General features: G+C 40.6%; 1 protein-coding gene across 1 annotated transcript in view; it reads left to right on the top strand.

Annotated features, from left to right (window-relative positions):
* Nucleotides 1–15,272, top strand: part of EPHA4 (EPH receptor A4) — a 217,227-nt gene that overhangs the window by 159,062 nt on the left and 42,893 nt on the right. Inside the window, exon 19 of the mRNA XM_082466376.1 lies at nucleotides 4,328–4,500. The gene's annotated coding sequence lies outside the window, so the exon portion shown is untranslated. The remainder of the gene's footprint in view (nucleotides 1–4,327; nucleotides 4,501–15,272) is intronic.

Genomic DNA, 15,272 nt, shown 5'->3' with positions numbered 1-15,272 from the left:
TGCGCTCTCCTCCGTGGCTCTGAAGCTTCCCCCCTCTGCCACCCGCAGTCGCCGCCTGCGAAGGGGCTCCTAGTGCGTGGAAATCTTTCCTCCTTCACAGCTCCCTCCCACTGGTGCAGGTGCCGTCCCTATTCTTTTGTCTCTGTTATTTCTTTTTTCTTTTGCCCTACCCAAGTATGTGGGGAGTTTCTTGCCTTTTGGGAGGTCTGACGTCTTCTGCCAGCGTTCAGTGGGTGTTCTGTAGGAGCTGTGCCACGTGTAGATGTATTTCTACTGTATCTGTGGGAAGGAAGGTGATCTCTGCGTCTTACTCTTCCGCCATCTTCTCTCCTCCTTAAGTAAGACTTTTAATTCTCTGGTCTATGGCCTGAAATTGATTTTCCCCCAGCTGTTGACCAATGTGATAGAAAATCTACTTAGTGTAATAGGTACTCTCTCCTTGAGCTGTTGAAAAAGAATATTGTATAGTTTAAAAGATACTCCATCTAGCCTGAACTCTGACACAAAGAGCTTTATGAGTGCAAGTATGTCTTTCATGACTCCTTATTCTAAAACCAGGATTTGTGCTTCCTAATCTCTGTCTTTCTGCTCTAAAATTCAATGTATAATTTAAATTGCTTGGTTCCTGTGTATGAGTTTCTGAATTCCAGAATGTTTATACACAGGCACAGAAAAGAAAGGCAGCCAGCACTGCCTTTATTTAGCAGATATGCACTGGTATTTCTGTAGCAGTTGTATATTTAAGTACTTTCATGCTAGTTGGAACCTGGCTTCTGTTCTGAGGCACCCTGAGTGTCTCATATTACCCTAGCTGTATGCGTTGTTCCCCTGTGCAGCCCCACAATCATTGAGTCAAGGTATTTCATGGAAGTTTATTATTTTTTGAAAGGTTTAGAAATATTTTCACATGTATAAAATAACAATAACTCTAAATAGAGTATGCAGACATAAATTTAAAAAGACACCTAGGATAGAGAAAGAGAGAGAGAGGAAGAGAGAGAGAGAGAAGCAATGGCTACCACTAAACATCAATAAGAATGACATGAAAACTTAACACTATATTAGACATGTATAGTCTCCTGTGTCATTCTGTCTTTTCTTTTTTTTTTTCCCTCCTTTCCTTTTGTTTCTTCTTTTTATATCATCCAAGAGTTAAAGAAAAGAAATTTCTATTTTCAGACTTTTTCTGAATCTTTTTCCTAGAATTGTCAATAGCACAAAGCTTTGAATAGGTAGATATCTTTCATTAAAAAATTAAACTTTCAGTACTTTGAGACTGAAAGCACATAGAAAGAAGAGAACATTTCTTGTGCTATTAAATAAGCTCAAAGTGCTTCTTTTATTCATTCCTTTATTCAAAAAATGAGCAGACTGGTCTGTGGTGTTTTGGATGGTAAAAAGAATGAGGTACTCACAATGCAAGGTCTTTTACTGACCCGCAGTCACTGTTCCTTGCAAAAGGTAATCTAATAATCCTCTATTCCATTTAAGGACTATACGAGCTTGTACATTTCCAGACATCTTAAATGATTTGCCCAATGACCCTTCAAGCCCTTCTGATCCAAGCATTGTTATTACTCTTGCTTGATGGGAATTTAGGTGGACTGAAGTTGAGTGAGATCTTGGATGCTAATATATGCCCTGCTGGTGTGTGGTTTTCTTTCTTATAAGTCGGCCACATTGTCCAAAAGAGTCCCCCCAAAATACAAGCGCATGGCTCTGAGTTTTTGTTTTTCTGATTGACGAGTAACTTTCAGAAATCTCTCCGAAGTTCTTTGAGGATCTATTGCTATTCTTGACAGAGTTTTGTAGTTGATTGCTTTGAAGCCCACTTATCTTCCTTAGCTGATTGAAGATGTCACTAATGTGCTTTTTTAATTAGTTTGTGAAGTGGGTGGAGTTGGAGCAAAGTCAATTTCATCTTGCTAAAATCCAATCAATGCTAGTTGACTGAATGACTTTAGTTTATTTAGCCGATTGACCCTGGACTTCTTCAAAAGTTGTTTTCTCTTATTTTCAATTTTGATGATTAAAAAAATGGTTTAATTACAGAAGTCACTTTTATGTTGCTTAATATGTTGACGGGAAATTTACCCTACTTTTCCACCTTATGTATAACTCAGAAGGCATATAATAACCCTCCGCTGAATTCAATATTTGCTGTTCCAAACTATAAATGAGACAACACAGTTTTCTCTTTTGACTTTTCATTTCTCTTACTGTGCAGACAAGTATTTACAGAAAGGAAAGATTGCCCAGACCTTTGCAAAAATATTTACAGTGTCTAACTTTTGTTGGATTTTCTTTAGGGTTTTTAGGATGCAGTGTTTTGCAAATCCTTTCACTGGTTAAACTTCCTTATTGAAGTAATGAATAGAAAAATGGTGGTTCCCATTTATCTGGAGAAGAATTATTGTGACTGCCTGCCTGGGCATCAAGCTGAAATGCTTACAAAACCATTTCACATCTCAAACAACAACCAACCAAATTTTATTTCTGTCAAAATAATAGAAATAAATGGTTCCAAAGCAGAAATGCTGCTAGTAAACATTTTCATCAGAACCAAGCACTGTGGCTATTAAAATTCATCCAAATTAAATGTTTATTTCTGAAACAAATGCCTTCTTTGTAAAATATTTGCCACCAAAGACTCCCTTGACCCTGCAGGGAGAGTTCACTTATGTGAAAGACCTATGACTCATGAAAGCCTAATTAGAGAAAACTTCAGTAAACTTCTCTTTCAAAGGAAATGTTAAGCCTGAATTTTTAAAGGGGTAATGAAAACTCATTCCAAAGTTTTATTTCCAAATGCCATTTTTAAGAAATTCTACAAGCTGACTCATGAAGAACACGGGCAGGTCACTGTTTGTCAAATGTACCAGGAGATCCCAGCTGAGTCCCAAACTGGATTTAGGTCCTTGTTTCATTTTGATTGGTTTGATCCTGGAGTGTCTGAATGGAACAGAGGAGGAGGAAAAACAGTGGAATGGATGGATTGCTGTCTACTCCCCTGGCTCAGCCTCAAGGACTGATCTTGAGATCAGAGAAGAGGATGAAACTTGCCTCTTGATGCATACAATCTGCATACAAGTTATCCTAAAATGCCAAGCACATTTCAAACCTCTGCATATGCCTTATACACTAATATCTCCTTGGTAAAAACAAGTTACATGGCTGAATTCAAGATCAAAGTGTATGGAAGTCCATTCACCCACCATGAGGTCAAAACAAATCACATGCCTAAGACCAACATCGATGGGAAGGACACATTCTCCCGTCGTGAGGGAGGGGGAAGTGAGTAAATATTTCCTGAACAACATTATAATCTACTGCAAGTGGTAAAGCCAGAAAGTAAGGATACGTGTTCGTGAAATATTCATGAGTATTGGTCCAAACAGTGCCAAAGACCATAGTGCAGCTTTGGCACCCAGGGTTTAGAGTTGCCACCAGCAGAGAATTGATGAACATGGTGGAACAGTATTTCTCCAGAGACCTCTTGCCTATAATCAGTGGCCAGGTGCCTTGGTAAGACGTTGGAGCAGTGAAGCAGGAGTGTTTTTGTTGCTGAGCGCACACTAGATGCTACTACCCCTGGAGAATCTAAGAACTACCTGGGAGAGACTTTCAGTGGGGCTAAACTTCTAAACAAGCAGGAGCATTGGTACAGATTAATTTGTATTTACTTCCTTTGGATACTGTTGTTTCATAAATTAAGTGGGAGATTAACCTCACTTTCTAGATAATTCCAAAATAAAGCCCCCAATGAGTGTTATATCCATATTGTGAAGACAAGAGAACATATTTTGCCTGCAACTATATATTTATGTATAGGATGGCCTACACAACTTATTTTTAGACAAATCATGGAATGGATATATGTGTCCAGTGGTGGTTTTAGTCAACAAACAATTGAACAAACATTTAAAAGAAAATTGGAAACAATTTGAAGGTATACCTTGTGGTTTGCCATTGTATCCTAAAAAGACACAAAATTTCTATTTGTGGAAGCAGTTTATGATCCCACCTGCTCCTCCATCCGCCATTGTTTTCCTACTAACACATGCATGTGTATGTTGTCCCATCACAGCGACTACAAGCGTGAGCATGGGGGTTGTGTGTGGCAGAGGGCTAACTTCTTACCAAATCCATTTCCTCTTCTTCCTGAATACATAACTAGATTACATTTTGCAAGTTCCTTGAGGGTAGTTGTGGTCATGTGCCTGAGTTCTAGCCAATGGAGTGTGAGCAGAAATGATGCTATGTCATTCCTAAGACTGACCCATAAAAACATCCCATGTTTGATTCTCCATCTTCTTTCCCTTTCCAGGGCTTAATGTAGACAAAAATGCCAGTCTTGGAAGCCATGTATTGAAGATAGTAGAGCCATAAAATGAAAGGAGACTGGATCTTTGAGCTACCATTTGGCAAAGCATCCACTGATCAGGAATTTAAATAAGCAAGAAGTAGAATCCTATCATGTTGGAGACTATGTGACCACACGTAAGTTATTTGCCCTCTATGCACATCAATTTCCTCACCTGTTAAATGGTGTGCAGTTCTAAAATATGTACACAGAACTCATGGACACTCCTCCCTTCAAAAGGTGGAGTATAATTTTCCTCCTTTTGGGTGTGCTCTGGACTTAGTGCTTGTTTTCTAACAGAATATAGTGGGCGTAGTGGTATGTGGCTTCTAAGACTAGGTCTTAGAAGGTGTTGTGGCTTCCTGTTTACTCTCATTCTTGGATCCTTTCCTCTGGGGGAATTTGGTTGCCATACTGTAAAGATACTCAAGCAGCCCTATGGAGAGGTCCGCCTACTGAGGAACTGAAGACTCGTACCAATAGCCATGTGACTGATCCAACTTAGAAGCAGATCCTCCAGACCCAGTCAAGCCTTTAGATAACCATCATCCTAGCTGGCATCTTGACTTCAACTTCATCAGAGATTCTGAATCAGCAATACCCAGCCTCTCTCTGATTTTGATCCATATAAACTGTGTGATCCATGGAATCTAAGTCGAGCAATGAAAGATATGAGCCCATTAGGGGGACCGATAGGCAGATTAAAGTCAATAGATTGGAAGTTCCAATGAAGATCAAAGAATTGTTGGATTGAGACAGATGTTAGACTATGTGAGCTAGAAAGATAGAACTGATGATCAGAGTGTACAATGCTTAAAATCAAGATAGTGGAAGTAAAATAACTATGAGTGTGGGATTATAAAAATCTAAGTTGTTAAGATCATAGGAGTTAGTTAGTATCTAAGATGAACTGAAGGATAGATTGTTGGAAGTGAGAGGCTAGAGTGATGGGCAGATTATTTTGTTAGATGTTGAAGCTGCCAAGAATATGACAGGGATGGGGTTAATTTTGTCAAGAAAGGCAGTGAGCTGGATGCTAATATTTTCAATGAATATGGATGCCAAATTGCATACTTGTTAGATGAGTAAACCAAGGAGGGATGGTTGGTGGTCCTGCCTGACAGATGTGGGTCTAAGAGGCCTGCATGTTTGAGGAAGAAGGGATGAGAAATTGTTTAGAAGTGGCCAAGAGGAGCTGGGAAGATACCACCTGATGCCCAGGCCCTAGGGTACATGGGAGCAGGAGAAAAACATCACCGTTGTTGGTGAAGGCTGTTGGGGGAGTAGTGCTGTCAGACAATAGCCAGACTGCTGTTAGAGAAAGAAGGAAAAGGACGCACCTGGAGGAAGTGTTGTAGATAATGGGAATTCAGCTGATAATAGACTCTAGATCTCAGATCAAAGAGTGAAAGCGTTTGTGAGGCAGAGAAGCAGTGGGAGACTGGGTCAGATTAGGGGATTACAGGGCTACAGGAGAATAAAAACCTGAGTAATGATGGGAACTTGGAAATCCTGAACTTCTGGAAGTGATTGCTTTAAAAGCATAATTGGCTTGACTGTGATGGCCTTTTAGATGAAGGTGAATACTAAATTCTGCTCGTAGCCTTTTCTTAGACTTGTTCTTGGTTGGTTGGTAGGGGTGAGGTGCGTGGTGGCACGGCTGCAGCAAAGGCCATCTTACCAGGAGCCCATGGAGTTTCGTGGGCCTCCCTGAACTTCCCGAGGGTGGGGCGGGGTGGCAGGAGGCACTCTGAAGGCAGTGGGTGGTGCTACGGTCCAAACAACAGGGAGGCCCACAGTTGGCAGTCTCCATAGATCTCTGGAAGTCTCACTTAAATTCTTGTTTGCTGAGTTTCAACTGTCTGCCCTATTGAAAGATCAAAGCACCAAATACCCTTAGGATTCAAAATGGTAGAGTCTCTAAAATGTTGCTTCACTCCCGGTCACCACTTGATAAGGAAGGGAAATTGAGTCAACATTTTAGACTTAACTGCTTCTTTTTCCTTATCTCCTCTTAAAATAGTTTCAAAAGGCTAAAGTCATTTTCCTGAAAGTCTTCAATTATGATTAAACACAGGTGAGTGGGTTCAACTTTTTCAATGGCTCTGGAAAGCCAGACGGTGCTTCTTTACCTGTAGCAGAAAAGGCTGATGGAAGGGCAGTGGGGACCAGAGCACAGGAGTGGAAACGATGGAGTCTGGCGTCAGCACTCTCACTGAAGTGCTCTGTAGGCTTTTCAAGACCCTCGACCTTGCTCCGAGTGTTTCCTAGTCTGTAAAATCTCTCCGGAGTGCCTGTGGAATAAATAATCAATGGTTGCAAAGCATGAAACCTGAAGTGTTATGGAAGTAGAAGAGCAACAGTAAAAGGACTCTCCTTGTTGGTTGCTCTACCCCAACACTTGGTGGAGCGGCTCCTGAAACAGGACCCCACACAGGCTCCAGCCTGGCCAGGCTGAGAAGTGAGCCAGACGTCCCCGTGCCTGGCACTAGCCTTGACCCTTGGCTCCCTCCCTTCCACCCACCCTTCCTCTTTCCCTTTCCCTGTCCACCCAAGAGGAAAATAGATCTGATTACATAGGATCATGTTGGGGTGGTTTAATTTCATGCATTTTGTTCTTTCATTTACCCATTTAGCATGCGTTGTATACCTGCTGTTAGGCTCTATACTTGACCTGGTTACAAAGGCAGAGGGGTCCCAGCGTGAGCTGAAGCTGTGTGAATGATGTGTGGGAGAACCGGTGGGGCAGTCTCCTCAGGGGTCTTTGCACTGGAGCCCAGAAACCTTGGGAGGGAGGAGGGTAGGAAGCAAGACACGCTTGATGGGGAAACAAGAGTTTGACTTTTGTCTCCAGCTTAGGCTTTGTTGCCTCTGGTCTGAATTTTAGTAATATCATATATTTTGTATGCTATCCTTCAGCAGTACACATATATTCAGTAACATGGATCTCTGTATATAAAGTCTATATGGATTTCTGGTTTTCAGTGACATCTGAAAGATCATTCGTTGTTAAGAAACCGTGACCCAGGGAGCGTTACTTTTCATGGCATTCCTAACGTATTTGACACCTGTAGCAGATCACTAATACTTCCCAACACAACAAAATTATTTTCAGTAATAATTTATGATTTTCAGATTATAATTTAGAATTTCATGCAATAATCAACACCATTCTGAATTTGTATTCACTCTTTAATTGAAAAACAATTAAATTTTTTTCAATGCAATGATATTATTAATGTTTATTAAAATATTGAGTATATGAACTAAAATTTGCATCTACCAAGCAAAACCCACAATTTGCGCTCTATTTTATTGTTACATTTCAAACACAAAAAGTCCCAGTGGTCATATAGAATGATAAAATTGAAGCAACTCAAATTCTGTCTTTTCATCTTTCCAACCATCAAACTGTCATTATCTTGAACCTACTGGTTAAATGCAGGAATATGTAGTAATCGGGGAATTGAAGACACAAACTGCAGCCTTAGTGAGTTGGACTGATTCCAAACAATTCCGAACTCTTCAAATGAAATTATGCAGCTGAGTCTGTGTGTTTGGAGACTGACTGTAAAACTGGGAGTTCTCTGAATTAACTTTTGTGTAGATACCATGCTTATTAAGGATAAGTAACAAAACTTGCTGTTTTGAAGCCTATATTATTATTGCTAATGTCATTGTTTTATTATTATTAAAACTCTACAACAACTGCAGCAGTTGTTTAGAACTTAGATCAACTAAAGATGCTTTTCAGGGAGGACTAGTTTAGCACTGTTGGAATTGCCAGTGCATAGTGATAGTATAAAGCAGATTGAGGGAGTTCCTCGGTGTTCTCTTGGTTAGGATTTGGGGCTTTCACTGCCCATGGCCTGGGTTCAACCAGGGGTTCAATTCCTGGTCGGGGAACTGAGATCCTGCAAGCCGAGTGGTGCGGCCAGAAAAAAAGAAAAAAAAAGAAAAAAAAGCAGATTGACTTCTAGTTGGTTTTATTATTTTTAATATTTATTTATTTGGCTGCGCCAGCTCTCAGTTGCAGCATGCTAGATCTTCGCTGAAGCATGCGGGATCTACTTCCCTGACCAGGGATTGAACCTGGGCCCCCTGCTTTGGGAGCGCAGAGTCTTAACCACTGGGCCAGCAGGGAAGTCCCAGTTTTTAATGTCTGCAGACAATGCCCCCTGTATTGCCTTCACCTAAAGTGAATCGCTCCCATTTTCCCACCATTCTTACTCCACTATTACTGAGGGAAATTCTAGGAAGAGGCAAAATCCAGACAGCAAAGAAGATTCTTTTCCTCTTGTTCACAGACCACTGCTCAGTTTTTTTACTTAAGGTGTCCCTGCAGTGCTTGGGGGGTGATGATTATGGTGGACCAGGGGAAGTGACACCCAGAGGGAGAGGCAGGTGAGTTCACTGAACTCAGCAGGGCCATGGTGCCTGCCAGACAAAGCAACACTATTGGTGATTCGCAGAAATGCTTTGCAGGCAGAGGGGCTGCTTTGCAGAGGTAGAACCCTATGCCGGCAGGTTAGGGCAAGAGCCAGCACTTCTAGATCTACCCCAAGGTGGGTAAGAAAGAAAGAAGGTCAGTTCTCAGAGAACGCACAGCCTAAGTAGAGCAAACGTCAAATTAGTAAACTTCATAATAGAAAAGAATTTATTTTACTATAGTGTATAATCTGATAAGCAGAAAGCTAGGCAAATGTGTACAAAATGTATGGGAAGGTTTCCTGGGAGAAATGACACCTGAATTGGCTCTTAAGGGTAGGAGTCAGTGACCTGCTGAATTTGTCCTGTTGTGACTTCAGAAGTGGCTCCTGGGTAGATAAGGTATTTGGAGGTGGAGGGGCTCCCAAAAATCCCTTTAAATGAAATAACATCATAATAGCCCAGATTTACTGAGCATCCACAATGTGCCAGGTAGACTGCCCAGCGACTCATCATCTAATTTTATCCTCAGTGCAGTCCCTGGGGCATGTGCTATTATCATCCTCATTTTACCAAGGAGGGAAACTGAGGCTTTGAGCAGCCAAGCAACTTGCCAAAGGTCATAAACTACTAAGTGAAAAAGATCATATTTGAATACAGTCTGACTTCACGGTCTAGGATTTAATCTTGCAATCATCTCCCAAAAACAAATCCAGGAAGGCACCTGGATCACTGTTCACTTGAAGCCCTCAGCTTCCCGTCCCTGTAAGCTGCGTGTAAGAATGACATTGCTCTCATGGGACAGCCCCTGCAGGTATTCATCTGAGCTAGGGTTGGCGAAGGTAAAGATCATCACCAGTGACTATCCCGATGGGTAAGATCCAGGCTTTGTGCTCAGATTTCATCTCTGTTACTTCTTGGCCATATGACCTTGGTGAAGTCATTTACCCTTTCTGAACTCAGCTTCCTCATCCATAACAAGGGGCTAAAAGACCTATGTCTCAGAATTGTTCTGAAGGTTAAATGCAAGTAGGAGAACTAGCCACTGACACCTAGTAGGTGCTTTTCACATGCTAATCTGACTTATGTCAAAGTTAACTAAACAGGGCATATCACAACTGGTTTCTGGAGAAAACATAGCTTACATTCAATTTCATTCTTCCACAGTGACATATTTTGAATCCTAAGTAAAAGACCCCAGGATCGCTATTTATTTTAAACAAACACCTGTCATCGCTCAAATTAGAAACACTTGCCGAACCACGCTACAAAATATTTATAAATTCACAAATGTGTTTTAATTGCTGCTGAGTAAAATGAATTCAGCTGTAGTTTTTCACTTCATGAAAAACGTGCCTTCATTCCTTTCTCCTCAATCTTAATTAGAACGGTTGAATATTGGATTTGCACAGCTAATGGTATGGTATTTGTGATAAAGGAAAGTTTGGGGATTAGAAGGAAAGGGAGTTGAAGGTGTTGGAGAGAGATGGCTTCACGTGAAAGAGGCACTTGACATTTCAGACGAAAATGAGGCGAAGACACTGTATCTCTATTTTACCTTGTAATTCCTACCCACAGTGGGAAATCCATTACCTAATTTGTGTAATGTGTTTTCCTTTTCTTTTGATAACATAAGTCTGAAGGTATCCATGCATTTTACTCATCATACTTTTTGTTTTTTTACTAGAGTCCAGGGGAAAAATAATAGCAGTTTGATCTAAAACTTATTAGAATAAATAATGCTGTCTACTTTCATTGGTGATGGCTCTTCAGAAATTGTATCCCTGACCCAGTTTCCTACTAGACTTTTCAACATTAAGATTTTGAGTGTTATTTCAATCTAATTTAGTATAATTTCTGGCAGCAGAGTGATAAACCAAGAAAACTCAGGTCAATTTCTACCTACACATATGTTTCATTTGGTGTTTGAAAACTTTCAAGCAAATATTTTTTAAGAATTGGAAGATTTTACATAAAATCTGGGTTTTGGCTCTCTCTTAGCAAAAATGGAGTATCAAGCAAACCGGCGCCACTCTACCCTATGGCAGTGGTTCTCAAAGTGCAGTCGCTACATCAGCATCACCCAGAAATGCAAATTCATGGGCCCTCCCAGACCTACGAAGTCAGAAACTCTGGGGTCTGGCGCAGCAACCCGTATCTGAGTCACCTTCCAGGTCACTCTGATGCACACCAAGTGTGAGACCCTCTGCCCTACGGCAGCGATCTGCCGGAGTTTCCTGGAAGCAGACATCTCTCACTGGTCTTTGATGTCCCAGCTGGTTGTGGACCCAGTTGTAGAAATGATGGGTGTGCCTATACTCACTTGCCTCTGACCTTATTAGGAACAATTTCCTAGCAAGTCCCTGGGGCCAGCCAGCTTCATGGGTCTGTGATCTCTGCAGTCACAGGGCCCCACTCTCAGAAGAGTCCTGAGTTTGATTTAATGCTCTGCTGTTCTGTCTTGAAATTCTTAATCCTTTCATCTTTGATTTTGTGTTTTGTAAGTGAAGTGTGATGAGACAATGGAGCATGCGTGTGAGCAGAAAAGATATACCTGTTGGCAGCATGTATGGGCTCAGGCTGATGGACACAGAGGGGCAGTGGGCAGCATACGTGCTGTACAATTGGCCTGGGTGCCCAGTGTCCATGTGCATGCCTGGGGCAGTCCAGGGCACCACGGATCCCCAGAGAAGTGATGGGACGCACATTCATTTTGACTATATACAACCAGCACAGGAACTACTGGCACTCAGGCAGTAAACTTTGTCAGTAAATTACTACAGAATAATAGTGCATGCATAGACTTTGCAATAAGGCATATTAACAAGTTACTAGGGGACTTCCCTGGTGGCGCAGTGGTTCAGAATCTGCCTGCCAATGCAGGGGACACAGGTTCGATCCCTGGTCTGAGAAGATCCTACATGCCGCATAGCAACAAGCCCGTGAGCCACAACTACTGAGCCCGTGTGTGTGCCACAACTACTGAAGCCCGTGCACCTAGAGCCCCGTGCTCCACAAGAGAAGCTACCGTAGTGAGAAGCCCGAGCACTGCAAGGAAGAATAGCCCCTGCTCGCCGCAACTAGAGAAAGCCCACGCACAGCAACGAAGACCCAACGCAGCCAAAAAAAAAAAAAAAAAAAGACGTTACTAGAATTCTTCAAAAACTTTAGAATCTCTGTGTTTGAAAACAGTTGTACCATTGCAAAGCAACTATTCAGAAGCTTAGAAATAGAAATTAAATTTTAAAATTATCACATTTGATAGAAAAGAATGCTATTTTCATTTGAAGCTTTGTATTAACCAACTATTAACAAGAAAACAATTTTATATGAATGTTTCCTTGTAATTGAAGATACAGCAGTATAATGCATAAATAGGCATTTGAATTATGTACACACCGTGAAGCCATTTTCAGTTTCTTGTATGACCTCTGCAAGTTACATAAAATGTCAGAGGAAACATTTAAATGCCATCGTATAAATTTACACTTAAAATTAAATTCAGGCTGACACAAAATGGATTTGTACAGAGTTAAATCTTTTTAGAAAAATTGTTTCTCAAGAATCATTAGTCTAGATATTCTAAAATTTGTATTTCAAAATACCTTATCAAAAGTTTCTCCCAATATTGTGAAGCATATAAAATACTCTTAACAGCTATAGTAACAGTTGCATCGGCATAAAGTCCTTCTCAAAGTTAAAAATTATAAAAAAGCATTTGCTACATTTCATTTGCCAACGATTACTTTCAATTATACTGATTGAGAACGAAGTTGCTAAAAGTATAAATTTGATTGATCTAATAAAGGAATAGGCAGAAAAGAGAGCCAGGAAAATCTCATGATTGATCAAGATACCATAGTAGTCTTTATTAATAAAGAATTGGCTTTATTAGTATTATTATTTATTGTATAAAAATATGACATGAAAATTTATTTTTGTAATTTATAACTTTATGTTGTTTTTTATGTATTACTGCTACCCCATTACATTTCATAGTAATAAAATATTTTTAAAGATAGAAGCTTTATATTTTAGTATCTTAAACAGCATTCTCCCCCTGCTTTTTGAGCAAGAGGTCCTGAATTTTAATTTTGCTCAGTTTCCAAAATTATGTAGCTGGTCTTGCCTGGGACATCTGAGGTAGCCACACTTAGGAGTAGACACGATAAACATGAACAAGAGTAAAGTCAGGAGACTCACTTTCAAACTCAGCTCTAGGACACTTCGTAAGGTATTTTGTGCTTTCAATGTCCCAAAGGCAGAAATAGTTCTGAGACTGTTCAAGAGTAAAGAAGACCAAAGAGCCATGACAAACAGAAGCAATACAAAAACACTGATTGTATCGTGGATGGAGAAAAAAATTAAAGAGGAACTTTGGGGACATTGGGAAATTTGAATGTGGACTAGATATTAGATGGTGTCGCTGAATCAACATTTATTTTATTGTAATAATGGTAATGCCGTTATATAGGAGAATGTCCTGCTCTTAGGGAATGCATGAATTTTTTTTTTTTTTTTTTTAGATAATGATTTGTATTATCTGCAAGACATTCTATGTCTCATGGAAGGCCGTTTTTAAATTATTTATTTATTTATTTATTTATTTATGGCTGTGTTGGATCTTCGTTTCTGTGCGAGGGCTTTCTCCAGTTGCGGCAAGCAGGGGCCACTCTTCATCGAGGTGCACGGGCCTCTCACTATCGCGGCCTCTCGTTGCGGAGCACAGGCTCCAGACGCACAGGCTCAGTAGTTGTGGCTCACGGGCCTAGTTGCTCCGCAGCATGTGGGATCCTCCCAGACCAGGGCTCGAACCCGTGTGCCCTGCATTAGCAGGCAGATTCTCAACCACTGCGCCACCAGGGAAGCCCCTGCATGAAATTTTTAGGAGCGAGGTGTTATGATGCTTCTCAAATGGCTAAATGAGAGAGAGGACGGGAGGGAGATTGCAGGAGCAAGGGGATGGGGCTAAATGTTAAGAGGTTGAGGTTGATGAATCTAGCTAAACCGTGTGCCGTGGTGATTGTATTATTTCATTTCTTTGAAGGTTTGAAGTTTCTCAGATTAAAGAAATTGCGAAAATAAATGAATGACAGGGCGTAGGGGGCTTTCTGGGAAGTTGGTAATGTTGCTTATTTAATTAGGCATGGATCGTTGTTGCAAGGCTGTCTTCAATTTCTAATCATCCACCCGCTATTCGCTTATGGTGTGTCTGCTCCTTTATGTATATGCTATTTGTCAGTTAAGAAGTTTTCAAATGATGTTCTATAATTGAGCAAGCATTACCCAAATGTGATGTACTGTTCTGCTGCTGAGTGAACATATGTCAGTGCTTTCGGAGTGTGAGAGTTTTGCCAGTTAATCAGATGATCACTTTCCTTCTGTTTGTTTTGCACATCAGATTCCAAATTTCACATTCAAAGTTTAAATAAAAAGTTTAGTATGGAAGAAGAGCTGGAGGAATATGAGAAAATGTAATTAGAAACAACTTTCACAAGGGTGGACCCAGGTCTTATGCAGCTTGAAGCTGATATGATTCTGAGGACCCTCCTTAAGGAAGATAATACAAAATTCAACCTGAAAGTAAATATTGCTTTAGAAAGTGTTTAGGAAATGGGGGCTCAGAAACTTGACTGTCTTTGTCTTCAAGAGAAATCTGCCTCTGGTGTTTATTTTTCATTATTTTAAGTTAGGACAAAGGAAAAACTTTATTCCTGTTTCGATTCCTCTTATTTCAGTCATTATTATATTTACCATATTCTTGTTGCTTCTCCTGGGCACCTCCAATAACAGTTCTTATTTTTTTTTCATGACCAAGGGAACAAGACTTCTCTGTTTGCTTCTAAACAATAGCTGGAAGAGAAGCATTCAATCTGTATACTAGTAGAATGGAAACGAGAGGATTAGAGTAGAATCTCTGACTGCCTCCCCTGTCTAAAATGACATAAAACGATACACATCCCACTAGCATCACCAAACTCAGGGCCTAGCACGTGTGCCAGATACCATGTAACAGCTTACAAGTGACCAAATTGATTTTGGTTGAGTCCTCCCAATGGCCTTCTGAGATGGGACTTATTGTTCCCATTATGTAACTGAAAACATTGTCCCCAAGTTCAACCAGAGAGTAGTGCCTGAGCCAGAATTTAAATTAGGATTTTGTGCTCCCAAAGCCTGTGCTCTAACCATTACACTCTGCTGTCCTAGCCAACGGGAACAAGTTATTCCACACCCTGGGACATGCAAATGATTGCTCTCTTGAGTTCAGGATGTGGCATCTGCTTTTCATGCTTCTAATGAAAGAGGTGAAATACAGAATAGTTGAATTTTAACGTTGAGACTGTCTAGAGCAACAGGGTGAAAGGAATAAGCTCACTGTGGCTATGTGGCTTAGGCTCTTGCTTCTAACAAGACAAGCCCTTCCTACTCAGCTCATGTAAACTCTCCAGAATGCCAAAAGGGGAAACAAGAATGAATAGAA

The sequence above is a fragment of the Balaenoptera physalus genome (assembly GCF_965194825.1).
Source record: "Balaenoptera physalus genome assembly, chromosome: 6".
Taxonomy (NCBI): domain Eukaryota; kingdom Metazoa; phylum Chordata; class Mammalia; order Artiodactyla; family Balaenopteridae; genus Balaenoptera; species Balaenoptera physalus.
The sequence above is the reverse complement of the archived record's forward strand: the minus strand, read 5'-3'. Positions and strand labels throughout refer to the sequence as shown.